The sequence below is a fragment of the Neltuma alba genome, unplaced genomic scaffold (assembly GCF_004799145.2).
Source record: "Neltuma alba isolate B1F8T4 unplaced genomic scaffold, ASM479914v2 tig00012808_pilon, whole genome shotgun sequence".
In the NCBI taxonomy this organism is placed as follows: Eukaryota; Viridiplantae; Streptophyta; class Magnoliopsida; order Fabales; family Fabaceae; genus Neltuma; species Neltuma alba.
The window spans coordinates 290,495-304,302 of record NW_021637205.1 but is presented as its reverse complement, the minus strand read 5'-3'; the positions used below and the strand labels follow the sequence as shown (position 1 = coordinate 304,302).

Sequence of the window (13,808 nt, the reverse complement as noted above, 5' to 3'; positions counted from 1 at the left end):
TTGTCAAAAAAATAGATAAGAAATCCCACATCTTAGAAGTAGAGGATCCAGAATTTTGTCTTCCCAGACTATTTCTACAACGCCGTCTCTACAATGAATCCAATATTTATCCTTTAGAGTACCATTATCCCCATGTCCCCCCCCCCCCCCCAATATGTTACTTTCTTCAATTGTTCTTCCTCTGGATCCGATTCCTGCCCGATTCATGCTTTTGGCCCCCAAGAAAATGTTCTGTCTGGGGACCTAGTTTCCTGCCCCATGATACGGTTACGTTCGCCAATATCCGTAGTGGATCTTCAGGGGAACTCCTTAACACTCAAACTGAACCAACCAAAATCCAGCAATATACTCATAATTGGTTGAGCAGGAACAGGTGTGACTGTAGACTATGATTTTCCTCTCTTTTTTTCTTTTTTAATTCATTAGGCTTTGTGATGTTGCTCGGGTTGATATTAAATGTTCATTTGTTGTGCTCCTATAACTCCAGGTTCCATTGTCCTGGTTTTGTTGTTCGTTGTGTGCTTCTACATATGCTGCTACTTCAAGAACAAAGGAGATGATCAAGTCAGACTTGAAATGTTTTTGAAGGACTACGAGGCACTTAAACCTACTAGATTCTCTTACGCTGATATCAAAAGAATCACAGAGTTTCAAGCACAAATTAGGTGAAGGTGCCCATGGAACAGTTTTCAGAGGTAAGCTTTCTTCTGAAATTCAAGTGGCTGTCAAAGTACTCAATAATTCGGACAGCGATGGACAAGACTTCATTAATGAAATTGGCACAATCGGCAAAATTCATCACATCAATGTTGTTCGTTTGCTGGACTGTTGCGCTGATGGTTTTCACCGTGCTCTTGTTTATGACTTTCTTCCAAATGGTTCCCTCCAAAATTTCATATCTTCACCAGATAACAGAGAAAATTTCCTGGGATGGTCCAAGCTGCAACAAATTGCTCTTGGCATAGGAAAGGGGATTGAATATCTTAACCAAGGCTGTGATTACAGAATTCTTCATTTTGATATCAAGCCTCAGAATGTGTTATTAGATGAAAATTTCACCCCCAAAATTTCTGATTTTGGTCTAGCTAAATTGTGCTCTAAAAATTAAAGTACAGTGTCAATGACAGCAGCAAGAGGAACCCAGGATATATTGCACCTGAAGTTTTCTCTCGAAATTTCGGAAATGTATCATACAAATCAAATGTTTATAGTTATGGGATGCTACTCCTGGAAATGGTTGGTGGAAGGAAAAATGTTGATACGAATAAAGAAACTGTTCAAGTTCTATACCCAGAATGGATCCACAATTTGGTTGAAGGAGGAGATATAAGCATTCATATAGATGATGAGGTTGACATTAGAATTGCTAAAAAGCTAGCAATTGTAGGACTTTAGTGCATCCAGTGGCATTCAATAAACCGTCCTTCCATGAAAACAGTGATACAAATGCTGGAAGGAGAAGTAGACAAATTAAAGGTGCCTCCCACTCCATTTGATTTTACTACCTCAACCAATACAAGTGTCATTATTCCTGCAAGACATTTGAATTTAGAGTTAGATGTGATTCATGAATTAGAATAAATAAATATGTTGTCTTGCCAAGTATATGTAACTTTTTACCTTTATTGAGAATTTTTTTCTAAAGTTTATGAATCTTTGTATTATCAATGCATGTGTCAGTTTATGCTCGCTTTAGCATAGTAACACTACCAAAAAAAACAGTTGATTAGTGATGGAATTTGAGACGGAAACAAATTCTGTCACTCATTTATGACGGAATTTGTGAAGGAAACAAATTATGTTGCTAATTTCTGACAGAATTACAACGGAAATTCCGTTGCTAATTTTTTCAAAGGATTAGTGACAGAATTTCTGTCCATCGCTAAATTTTGTCACTAATCCGTTAAAAAATCTGTCAATAAATATTTAGCGACGGAATTTTTTCTGTCAGAAATTTCCGTCGTTAATTCTGTAGTTAAATTGTTTGTCACAAAAGTTTTTATCACTAATTCCGTCGCTAATCCGTCATTAATTTTAAATTTTATTATTTTAAATTATAATCTTACAAAAATTTATATAATAAAAATTAAGAATATAATGATTTTAAAATATTTTTAATTATAAAATAAATTAATATATTTGTGGAGTTGGTGTTAATGAAGATATCGTCATCATTCATGTCATCATTATGTATATACTGAAAATAGAAAGACAATTTCTTAGAAAACTTGTTTATATTTTGTTAAAATAAATTCCTCTTGATTATTAATAATAATTAAAAAATATAATAAGAATATTAATAACTTTCTTATACAGACTGATATAAGAAAGAAATAATTTTATCATATGTACAATATATTGAAATATATAATATATGATAGAAATTCAAAACTAAAAAATAAATTTATATGAACACAAACTAATATTGAAGTGAATTTTGAATTTCAATTATTAAAAAATAAAATTTAATTATGATATAATTAATACCTATGATATAAATTGATTTTGGTCTACAATACAAAAACAAATAGTTTGTACAAAGAATTTTAAGAAAATAAATTATATAAGATATGTACACAAGTAGGAGAATATTGTTTATCATACTATTCAAATTATTTAATTTTTTATATAGAATAATTTATTAGATTTTATTATAGTAGTTATTTTTTCAATAACAAGATTTTTTTGACTAATTATAAATGATTTTCTTCAAATATATAAAACACATATAGATAATATAATATAATGTAATATAATACATATATAATTAAATTGTATATCTTATCAATGTTAATTAAAAAATAATTTAAAAATTATCTATAAAAAAATTATTTATGATTTAAAATTCAAAATTAGTGTCCTTAGAAATTAAAATTATATTGAAAATATTTTTTTAAAAATAAAACATTATAAAACAAATAGTAAAACAAATATTTAAAAATTATTTTTTATTAAAATAGTTATGATTAAAATTATCATATAGTATGTTTTTAGTTTTTAATAATATATGTATATTTATATAATTGTTTGTGTAAAATAATATTATATATTTAATTTTATATAATAAGTTAACAAGTTCATTACAGCTCAATTGGTAAAGCTACACGGCGACAAAAAATTTCCGTTGGTAACTAGCGATGGAATTTTCCGTCGCTGAGGAAGAATTTTCCCTATTGTTCCTTATTAGAAAATAGACCCATGTGGTCAAGGGTGGTCAACATTATGGCACCATTATGCTTTTTTTTTATTATTCAAATATATTATATAGTTTAGTTTATTGGAGTTATCAGTTGGTGCTCATTATTATGTTTTCAACAAATATCTATGTCGTGTGAAAAATCAGAGGCACATGTTTTCAAATTGTATTCCTTTCCATTGGCAAGGAAGGGCCCTGTCTTTTAATTTTACTGATTAACATTTTTTTTTTTTTGATAACACTGATTAACATATTTAACATAAGGCATATGTGATCTCGTAATCTAGAACAATTACATGAAGACCTACTTTTCTATATAAAGTTAGATCTGCAAATCCACCTATCCTGACATTTAAAAGCATTTTAGCATTATTAATCACTTCTCATACTTTCTTTCTCTGCATTCACATCTAAAAGCATTTTCGAAGCATTTTCCCTATTGTTCCTTATTAGAAAATAGACCCATGTGGTCAAAGGTAGTCAACGTTAGGGCACCATTATGCTTTTTTTTTTATTATTATTCAAATATATTATATGGTTTAGTTCATTGGAGTTATCGATCAGTTGGTGCTCATTATTATGCAACTCTAGCCAATTTTTTATATTTGAAAGTGGTAGTGGTTAGATGCCACCAAACATCATAAAATAATCCCACGTTATAGGAATCTCAACTTAAATAGGTGTCTCCCGACCATTAATATCAATAATATATAAAAATATATATAATAGCATTGGCGTGAATGCTTATCTTTTAAGAAAGAGGCCTTTTCACATTTGTGCTCTTCATAATTGGAGTCTAAAGATTAAAAAAATATAATATAATGGAATGTGCTGATCACATATATGTGTGTATGTATTCAATATGCTTTGACGTATCATTCTAGGCTAGATTTTTTTTTTAAATCCTGGTCAAAAAGGATGTTTTTTTTTTCAATTTATATATAATATCATTAATTTTATTGAAAATGTCTGTGTATTTGTATATTCTAATAAGCAGTGTAATGAAGCAATGTAAATATCTGATCAATGTAAAGTTAAAAATGAAATTTGATATATAAAAATTATGTTAATTATTACATTCATCAACATCAAAATTCTTAACCAAAATTTTTTTGTTAATCATTAGAAAAGTGATCCATGTATGCTGTCAAAGTTCAACATTTGGGCACTACTAGGGGAGAGAAGATGAATGAAAATTAAAACAGTGTTTCAAACTAACACATCAATTATATTAACGCGTTAACGTGTGAGAATAAATAAACATCACCCCTTGATATGGAATGTTAGTAATATAAATTTACTCCTTTTTGTAGTGGATGAAAAAAAAAAGTACAAACTTCCCATTTATGTTTATTAAAAAAAATAGAATTTAACTTTTTCTTTATAATTTTAATATATAAAGGTTATATAGAAAAGATAATTTGACCAGTTTTTTAACCTATCTAGTGACCATGTGGAGCACTAACCTCGCAGTACATATATAATGACAATAATTTATAAGTAATAATGGTCATTACCATGCATGTGAGTATGGCATCTTAATTACTTCATTTAGGCAGCCCAATTTTAATTTAATTGCAGTATTTTAACGGGAAGAACTTTACATTTCCTGACAACTCAGTAGGCACGTGACATTTAATTATTTTTAGGCTTGATTAAAAAAAAGGTACTCCTTTAGTTCTTAATATAAGACCCGTTTAACTAATTTGATTAAATTAAGAAAGTTAGATAAGTTAGATAATTATAAAAAATATGACATGTTTTTTTGTAAAAACACCATCATCATCTTCCTTAACATCCTCCATCCCTCTCCTACTTAATTACGGTTAAAAGAGTATCAATAGGGGTAATTTAGAAAAAATTGATAAATATGATAATTAGGTTTTATATTTAGAACCAAAATCAATACAACAGTTAGATCCTATATTAAACTAGAGGAGTATCTAAAACAATTACACGAAGACCTTCATTTTCTCTACAAAGCTAGATCTGTAGATCTATAGTAAATCTGGTCGTATAATCAAAAGCATTTTAGCATTATTAATCACTTCTCCCATACTTCCTCTCTCTACATTCACACAACACCAGATATGCAAAAGAACTTCAGCAGAGAAGCCACGCAAGAAAAAGCCATGTTATTGGTAAGTTAATTTGCTTTGGAAGCGAATTTATTTTGCCCCTTAATCTTGTTCATTATTAGGAAATGGATCCATGTGGTCAAAGCTAGTCAACAGATATGAATTGTTTGTTTTTTCTTTTATTATTCATATATTACCACCGATGCTAGATATAAGAGTTAATTAAAAATTCAATTTGGCCTTATAAGACTCCAATCTACTTTGTCTTTTATATTTATTCATTTTTTTAAAAAAAATAGTTTCTATGGTGATTGCACATGTTAAAGGGTTTTTATTATAATATACATGATTAATGATAATATTTTAGAAAAGACAGTACCCACTTATTACAAATAATTAATTTACTTAATTTTTTCAATATTTACAATTTATTTATCTACCTTTTATATTAAGAACCGGAAGTAGCATATTATATTAGCATCTCCTATCCTTGAGAGCTAAGCGAAAATTCAATTTGATCATAAATATAAAATTTCAATCCACTTTGTCTCTAATGTTTATCCATTTTGCTCCCAAGTAATACATATTAAGAGTTTTTATCTAGTGGTGGTTCCAATACACATTATTAATAAAGATATTTTAAGAAAGATAACATCCATTTATTACAAATAGCTAATTTAACTACTCCTCCGGTCCTTAATATAGGACTCAATTCTTGGGTTGGTTTTGGTCCTAAATATAAGACCCATTTATCATATTTATCATTTTTCTCTAAATTACCCCTATAGATACTCCATCAACTATAATCAAGTAGAAGAGGGAGAGAGGGCATTAAGAAAGATGATTATGGTGTTTTAGGAAAAATGTGCCACTTTTCTTATAGTTAACAAACTTACCTAACTTCCTTAATTTAATCAAATTAGTTAAATGGGTCTTATATTAAGGATCGGAGGAGTATTTTTCTTAATATCCACAAATTAGTTATCTAATTTTTATATTAGGGAGCCAAGCAAATATATAGTTTTAGTTACCAAATTTGACCCATATTATATGATAACTATATTGACTCCATTTTTTTTTTTTTAAATTTAGCGCATGCCATGAAAAGATGCTACTAAACATCATGTAAAAGAAGCCCATGCTGATAGGAATCTCAATTTAAATATGAACGATTAAGATTAATAATATATTATGGCATTGGCGCTAATGATAATCTTTTTATTAGAAAAAGACCTTTTCACATTTGTGCTCCTCATATTTCAATATATACATACAAACACATGTATGTATGTATGTGTGTGTGTATATATACACATGTTTTGACGCGTCATTCTAGACTAATTGGTTTTGTTTCGGAATACCGACACATATCCATTTTATTGAAATTCTTTATGGATTTGTATATTCTAATTAATGTAATGAGATATTCAGTTGAAAAAAAAACATAAATAGTAGATCAATTTATTAAGATGCTAGTTTTATCAATCAATTAAATAAAACAAAGTTAAAAGTGACGTTTAATATATAACTTGTTCTCCAGCCAAAAATTGTATGACTTATTCAAATGAATTTTTTTTTACTGATGTTTTAATACATTTAAATACCTAGCTATGCCACCAAATCATTTGAATATTTGAATTGATAGTTAAATACTTTAATAAGTTGCGACAATTCTACGAAATAAAACAAAGTTAAAACTTGGTGGTCATGCAATATGGTTCCTTTTTAAGGTACCTTTTAGAGTTGAAACTTCTTGGTTTTGCCGATGATCAGTATGATAATTTGTTGAAGGACAAAGGGAGGAAATTATGTGAGAGAGAATTTAGAATATTTACAAGGAAATCTGAAAGAGTTGAACAGAGAGGTGTTTCAGAATATTCATGGCAAGAACCAACGCCTGGTGGCTAAGATTGAGGGAGTCCAGTGGAAGAATAAGAGTACGAAGAAGCCTTATATCCTCATTTGTTTGCAACTGAAAACAAGTTACAAAGGAACAAGCTTGAAGTTGTGTTGAAGGAAGACGAATTATTAGATATTTTGGTTCCAAAAGTCAAAAGCCAAGTGTATAAATTATTTTGCATATATCCTCCTCTGGAATAATGCCATGAGAAGTCGTGGAGAATAAAGATGTTGTTTGGTCACGGGCGGGTCTGTCATCATCATCGGGATATATAGAAGATTTTGAAGGCATTTCAAGACTTCCAACGTCACCTACTTCTAGCATTTCTATTACTTTGTTCATTAAAGAGCGATCAGCAGGATTAAATTGAATGCACCATAATGTCACTATGAACATTTTCTTTGCCAAAACCTTTTTCTCTTTTGGCAAATCATCTATTTCTATATCTTTCTCTTTGTCAAATTGGTCCTAAATCCATGATGGAAAATATACTTGGCTTGAATGCTCTGCATGTGAATTCAAGTTTCTTCTTTGGGTCGTCATTTCCATTAAGAGCATTCCAAGACTGTAAACATTAGCTTTATATGACACTTTCCCAATATTCTTGTAGAATAATTCAGGAGCCATATATCCTATCGCTCCTCTTGCTGCAGTCAAAGTGGTAATACTATCATTGGTAAAATATAACCTTGCCAGTCCAAAATCTGAAATTTCTGGATTCAAGTTGTCATCAAAAAGAATATTATGGTGTTTGATGTCAAAATGCAATATTTCATGTCACAGTCATGATGAAGGTAGGCTATCTCACGAGCCACACCTAAAGATAGCTCGTATATTTTGAGATAACTTAAGGAGAAACTTCCTTCTTTGAAAAAAAAATGTGTTTGTCCAAAGATCCATTGGATATAAATTCATAAATAAGAGCACGTTTAGTTCCTTCCACATAAAAACCAACAAGACGTACCACATTGAAATGGTGTATCCTTCCCATAGTTGCCACTTCATTGATAAATTCTGGGCCAGTAGCTTCGGATTTACCCAACATTTTAACGGCAACTTCAGATCCACTCCTCAACTTGCCTTTGTAGACAGTGCCGAAGCCTCCTTCACCAATCTTAGTCTTGAAACCTTTTGTCATAGTCTTTAATTCCTTGTAGGAGTACCTTATTGGATGAAGGTCGTAAAGTCGTATAAAATCCTCAATGCTTCCATAGCCTGATAAGTGTCTTCTCCGATTAGTGTAAATAATCAATATTAACAGAAATAAGATACCAACCCGAAATCTTAGAATAAAGGCTGTCGAAACATATGCTGTGATTTTTCCCAAGGCGAATGCGACTTGTGTGGAATTGTAATCACCAACACCACTATAATCAAACACAATGTGAATCGACGAATACCCTTCCTCTGCAACTGCAAGTGTTTATTTCCACAAATTAATTGGTTTGTCCCAAAAATATGATTAACAAAGTCATTCTAAGGACAATTGTTTTCTCAAATCATAGTTAATATCCTGTCCTTAATATAAGAACTAGTTGGGAGTTGAATTTGGTTTCAAATATAAAACCATAATTGATTTTGTCTCTCAAATCTATGATATTTTCTCCAAAATATCTCTATTGATTGTAAAAAGTTTTACTAAGGAGTAGTTCCAAGATACATGATTAAATAAGATAATTTAGGAAACTCAACATACTTAACTAATTTTTTTTAACGTATTTAAATTAGTTATCTAACTTTTATATTAAGAATTAGAGGTAGTATATATGTATATTTGTGCAAACCATCTTTCCTCTATGCAACTAATTTTTCCTTGTACAATCAATCATACTAGAGACTAGTTGCCAATTAAATTTATAATGAGAGATTTATCCCCAATTTTTCCTAGATTTTATGGGAAGCATCCTCACAACATAATTTAAGGAAAACCCTTTTTTTTTTTTGCAATAACTATGCATAATTTACAATAAACAGGTGATATCACGTGTTTTTCTTTTTATAATTAGGTCCAGAAGTAGTATATCGCAATGAATATATATATACACACTTGTCAATTTTGCTATAAAAATCAAATAAATCAAAAAAAATATTTGAAATTCCCTATAATTTTTCATATGAACATACGATAGTTTAGAATCTTGTGACGATGAATATCCTTAGAAAATGGCAAACCTGCAAGAGAAAGTTCACAGACGTTAGCTATTACACTGCGCGAGGGACATATTAAAATAATAATAAATTTTAAATTTTAAATCAAGATATTTTTTAAAAAAAAATTTCTTCCAAATGTTATGCAGTTGCACTAGCCTACATGATTATTTATATTCTTTCAGAAAAATTAAGTTCTAAAAAAAATATAATCATAAAAAAAATTTTAATAACAAATGAGCAGTTTATCATTTTTTTCACATTAGAAATTGTCATTTCAAATGGCTCAGTATGTTCCCTTTTTTTAAGTAAAGTAAGCCCCATTGAGTCTAATAAAAATCTCCGCAAAACAATTAAGCCAACATAATAACACAACTTTTGTTTAAATTTTCTTTATATGTTTAACTTATCTATTTATAAAAAAATGTGTATTAATTTTTTAAAAAATATCTCTCATTTTAATTATTTATATGGAAAGCTGCCATTGTTGGTTGTATACACTTGGAAAAAAATTAATAAATTAGAAAAATAAACGAGATTGACATCATATATATATAAGATAGAAACAAATTTATTAACAACTACCTCTGATCCTAATTATAAGACCTCATTCATAATTTACAAATGAGATCTTATAATTAGGACTAGAGGTAATACTTCCTAATTTCGGGTTGAAGAGAATGATGAGTTCGAGACATTACCTGCAAGAATTCCAAGGAAAAATGCTGCAAAGAAATTTTAACAAAGTCAAATACGCTCTTAGGCTCTTGGCTATTGTTAGGGCGGTTCAGATTAAATATTAGGAAAATCACAAAAAAAGATCCTGAAATTTAAAAAATACAGATAGGAACCCGTGATAACTTTACTATAGGTTTTGACAACTTTATAATCTATTATTATTGTTAAAAGCCATAGTGAAGTTGTTAAGAGTTCCTATTAGTGTTTTTCAAATTTTAGGATCTTTAATTGCGATTTTTCCTTAAATATTTTTATTTTTAATTTTAAATGGTAAATTTATATTTTTAAAATTACAAGGAGAGAACGTCAAGTCAATTGGTCAAATATTACTTTTATTTTACATTAATTATTTATTTAAATAAATTTAATTATAATAATAAACTAAAATTAAATATAGATTATCTAATTTTATTATTCCTCATCTTTTTTATCTGTCATTTCATTTCCTACTAAAATAATTTCTTAAACAATATTTTAGATGCTTAAGCCATATTATTCTGTCCACTATACAACTCCTAATCACCACCTTATTCATCATATTAACAATCTATTCGCATAACTTTATCAGATCAATCACATAAGAAATCAATACGTGTGGATGAATTGTACGAACATCTAAATGTTTTCTGGCAAAAACCATAGGAAATTTTTTCTTAAACCGTTTAAAATTAAGTCACTTCTATTAATTAGAATAGCAGAGAATAATTGAAAATAATTAATATTTTTGTTCTAAAATGATAATGAACTTTTTCAGTATAAGTTTTTTTTCCGCCCGAATGTCACCCATGAGTTGTATTTCAAAGTTATGAAATTGATTACTTCTTGTTGTTGTTGTTATTCAATTGTAAGAATTAAAAATTGGATAAAACATATTACCTTGTACACAATAGCTCAGATATGCGTTCTTCCCTGAGGCATTCAATAATGGAACGTAATATTAACTCAAAAAAGAATGTTCAAATAATTTTTAAAAACTAAATGAAAGTAAAAAAATAGTAAATAGTAATTATAATCACAAAATATAACACAATGGGGAAAAGGTAAAAAACAAAGAAAGGGATCCCGAAATATGAAAATAAATTGTACTCCCTAGTCTCATATATAACTTGTAAGAAAGGTTAAGATGCAAATTTATTTCGAAAGTTTTCACTTGACAGTATTGGACACCTAAAATTTTTTTTTAAGTGTAAATTTGCTTCAAAAATTTAAAATTATAGCAAATTTCCTCATACCGTTAAAAAACTAATATTGATAGTTAAAATAGTGACGTTAACTGTTAATGTTTTTAATAGGAGGCAACACTGTTGTGATTTTAAACTTTGGGTACAAATTTGCGCAAAATGTTTTTTTTGGATACCTAGCACTCCTGAGTACAAATTCACAAGACAAGTTTATATCTTAACCCTATATAAAGACAAATAACTAAAATAGTATGTGGACTAATCGGATGTCCCCCAAGGGACTAGTACGTGGATTAATAAAAGTGGTTTAAAACAGTGATTTTATCCCACATAAAAGCAATTTTATAACAACGCCCTTATCTAATTCCCGCAGATTTACCTCTGAAAAATTAACCAAAGACTACTTTTTCCCTAGAGGAAGAGGAAGTGTTATTTTTCATTGATGGTGAGTTCTCACAAACCAAACAGGTGGAAAACGTTTGAAAATATTTATAAATATGTTTTATGTAAGCCGAAATAAAATTTATCTTACATATTTAGTTAATATTCTGTAAATTATAATTAAAGAGTTATTTATAAGTCATTGTAAATGGACAAAATATAAGAACGGCAAAATGACTTACCACAGAAGAGATAAAAAGGTACACCATCCCTACTGTAACACGAAGACGCTATTTTAATTTCTTCGCAATAGGCCTTTTGCGTGTTTGTCGAAGAAGCAAAACTCTCCAGGTGCACAAGGAAGATCTTTGCAAGCTTGTGGCCACCATGAAACCTCAAACCCAAGAGAAAGTACTGTGTGAATATCAGCCTACGAGTAGCTTTTCCCCTTCATGAATGATCTCCAATCCGAAGCAATGGTGGCCACTGATTTCACATGACACTCAGGTTTCAACCTCTCAGCCTCCAAGTCTCCAGCCACAGCATAAACATGGCCTCCTCCTTCTCCTTTCATTCCCCAGTTCACGCAGGGGAACGTATCCAGATAGCTCGCGTCGTCCGTCACCGGATCACCACAGTTCAGGTAAATAACGTGGTCGAATGCCAGTTCTGAGTCGGGTGCTGTTCCAAGAGAGCCAAGATAGGGATTATTGTTATTATAAGCGTAGGAAAGATTGTAAGTGTCGGTGGAATTAGATCGGGATAAGAAATAGCGTGGGAGGTAGGAGCAATCGCCCTCCCGAATTCCAGGATCTTTGACTCAGATTGTGTAATTGTTGTAGTTGATTCCCAGGACCTGGTATGTTCCTGAACGCAAATCAAGCAGTGTGACGTTGTTTTCACAGGCTAACTCGTGTGCCGGGATGCCACAGCCGGGTGGGTCGTCTCGGAGAGGAAATGGATGTGAGATGTTTGTGATAATGCCGCAGTGAGATGGATTACAGGTTGTACTCTCATCCTTAGAACTCATTGTTTGGGGCGTTACATAAATAAGAGTGAAGAACACTAAGCCCCGCAACCTGATTAAGCCTATTTTTCCTCTACCCATCCTTCACAATGATAGCCAATGCACCCTCCTGACTCAATGGCTTCCATCTCAAATCAATCCAAGAGTTGCAGACCATTAATAAATTACAAGCTTCTTTTTAGCCCCCTGACTTTGAATACACAAGACAAAGTGGGAAATTTTATATTTCCAATCACAGCTCCCAAAGGTGGACATAGGTGTGCTTCAGACCATTAAAAAATTACATGCTTTAATTTAGCTAATCGTAACCCCTCAGCCTCACTATTCCGCTTTTTAATTTCTTAAAAATAAAGAAATTCCAGAGCCACAGGGTTGTTTTTTTATTCAAAAATGACCTGAATTTTTGCTATCAAAGAAAAGCTTTGGTTACAATAATGTGTTGCTATCAGATATTTTTGTGGTTGGTGACAATGTAGGTAGTGGTGCTGTACATGTTTATGAATTCGGTGGGGAGAATTATGCGATGTTGGAAATTGTCTTCTAGAGCTTTTTTTTTTTCCCTCCCTAAGTACATGTATTCTTTTATTAGAGGCTATTTTGTTTGAAGTACTGTTAGGTACTAAATGTGGACACCTCTCCCAGTAAAGATTTAAATCTTGGTTTGCTATATTATGATAGACTTGTTCATTCTGCTAAACTTGCACCCAATGTTTCCTAAACTATTATATCTACCACTTCAACGATTCTAGGTTCCAATGAATATAAAACCAAAATTGTTCAGTGAGTTCTTATCGGTGATATTAATAACGACATGCCTCAAGCTTCAATTATGCTCTCCCAAATGACATAAAGCATCTCCCTTAAGAATTTAAAATGTGAGATTATGAGTTTGAACCCTCTACTATAAGGGATAATGAGTGCCTGAGTTATGATAAGGAAAAATAATATGATGCATGATCTAAAATTATGTGCAACCCACAAACATTCCACTATCTAATTTTTAAAGATCAATATTGCCTATAATCCATTTTTTTGAAAGAACAAATCAAACAAATCTATATAGTATGGTAAGAGAATCACTTACCTTTTACACCATGCCAGATAAGAGGCAAAGGGGTGAGCTGACCTCATAACAGCTTGGCAGGAACGTCTAGATTAA

General features: G+C 30.5%; 2 pseudogenes; one reads left to right on the top strand and one right to left on the bottom strand.

Moving 5' to 3' along the window:
• The first annotated feature begins 406 nt into the window (after window positions 1–406).
• On the top strand, window positions 407–1,647 carry LOC114731257 (rust resistance kinase Lr10-like; annotated as a pseudogene).
• A 5,677-nt stretch (window positions 1,648–7,324) lies between these two features.
• LOC114731220 (rust resistance kinase Lr10-like) lies at window positions 7,325–12,947 on the bottom strand (annotated as a pseudogene).
• Between the last annotated feature and the right edge of the window lie 861 nt (window positions 12,948–13,808).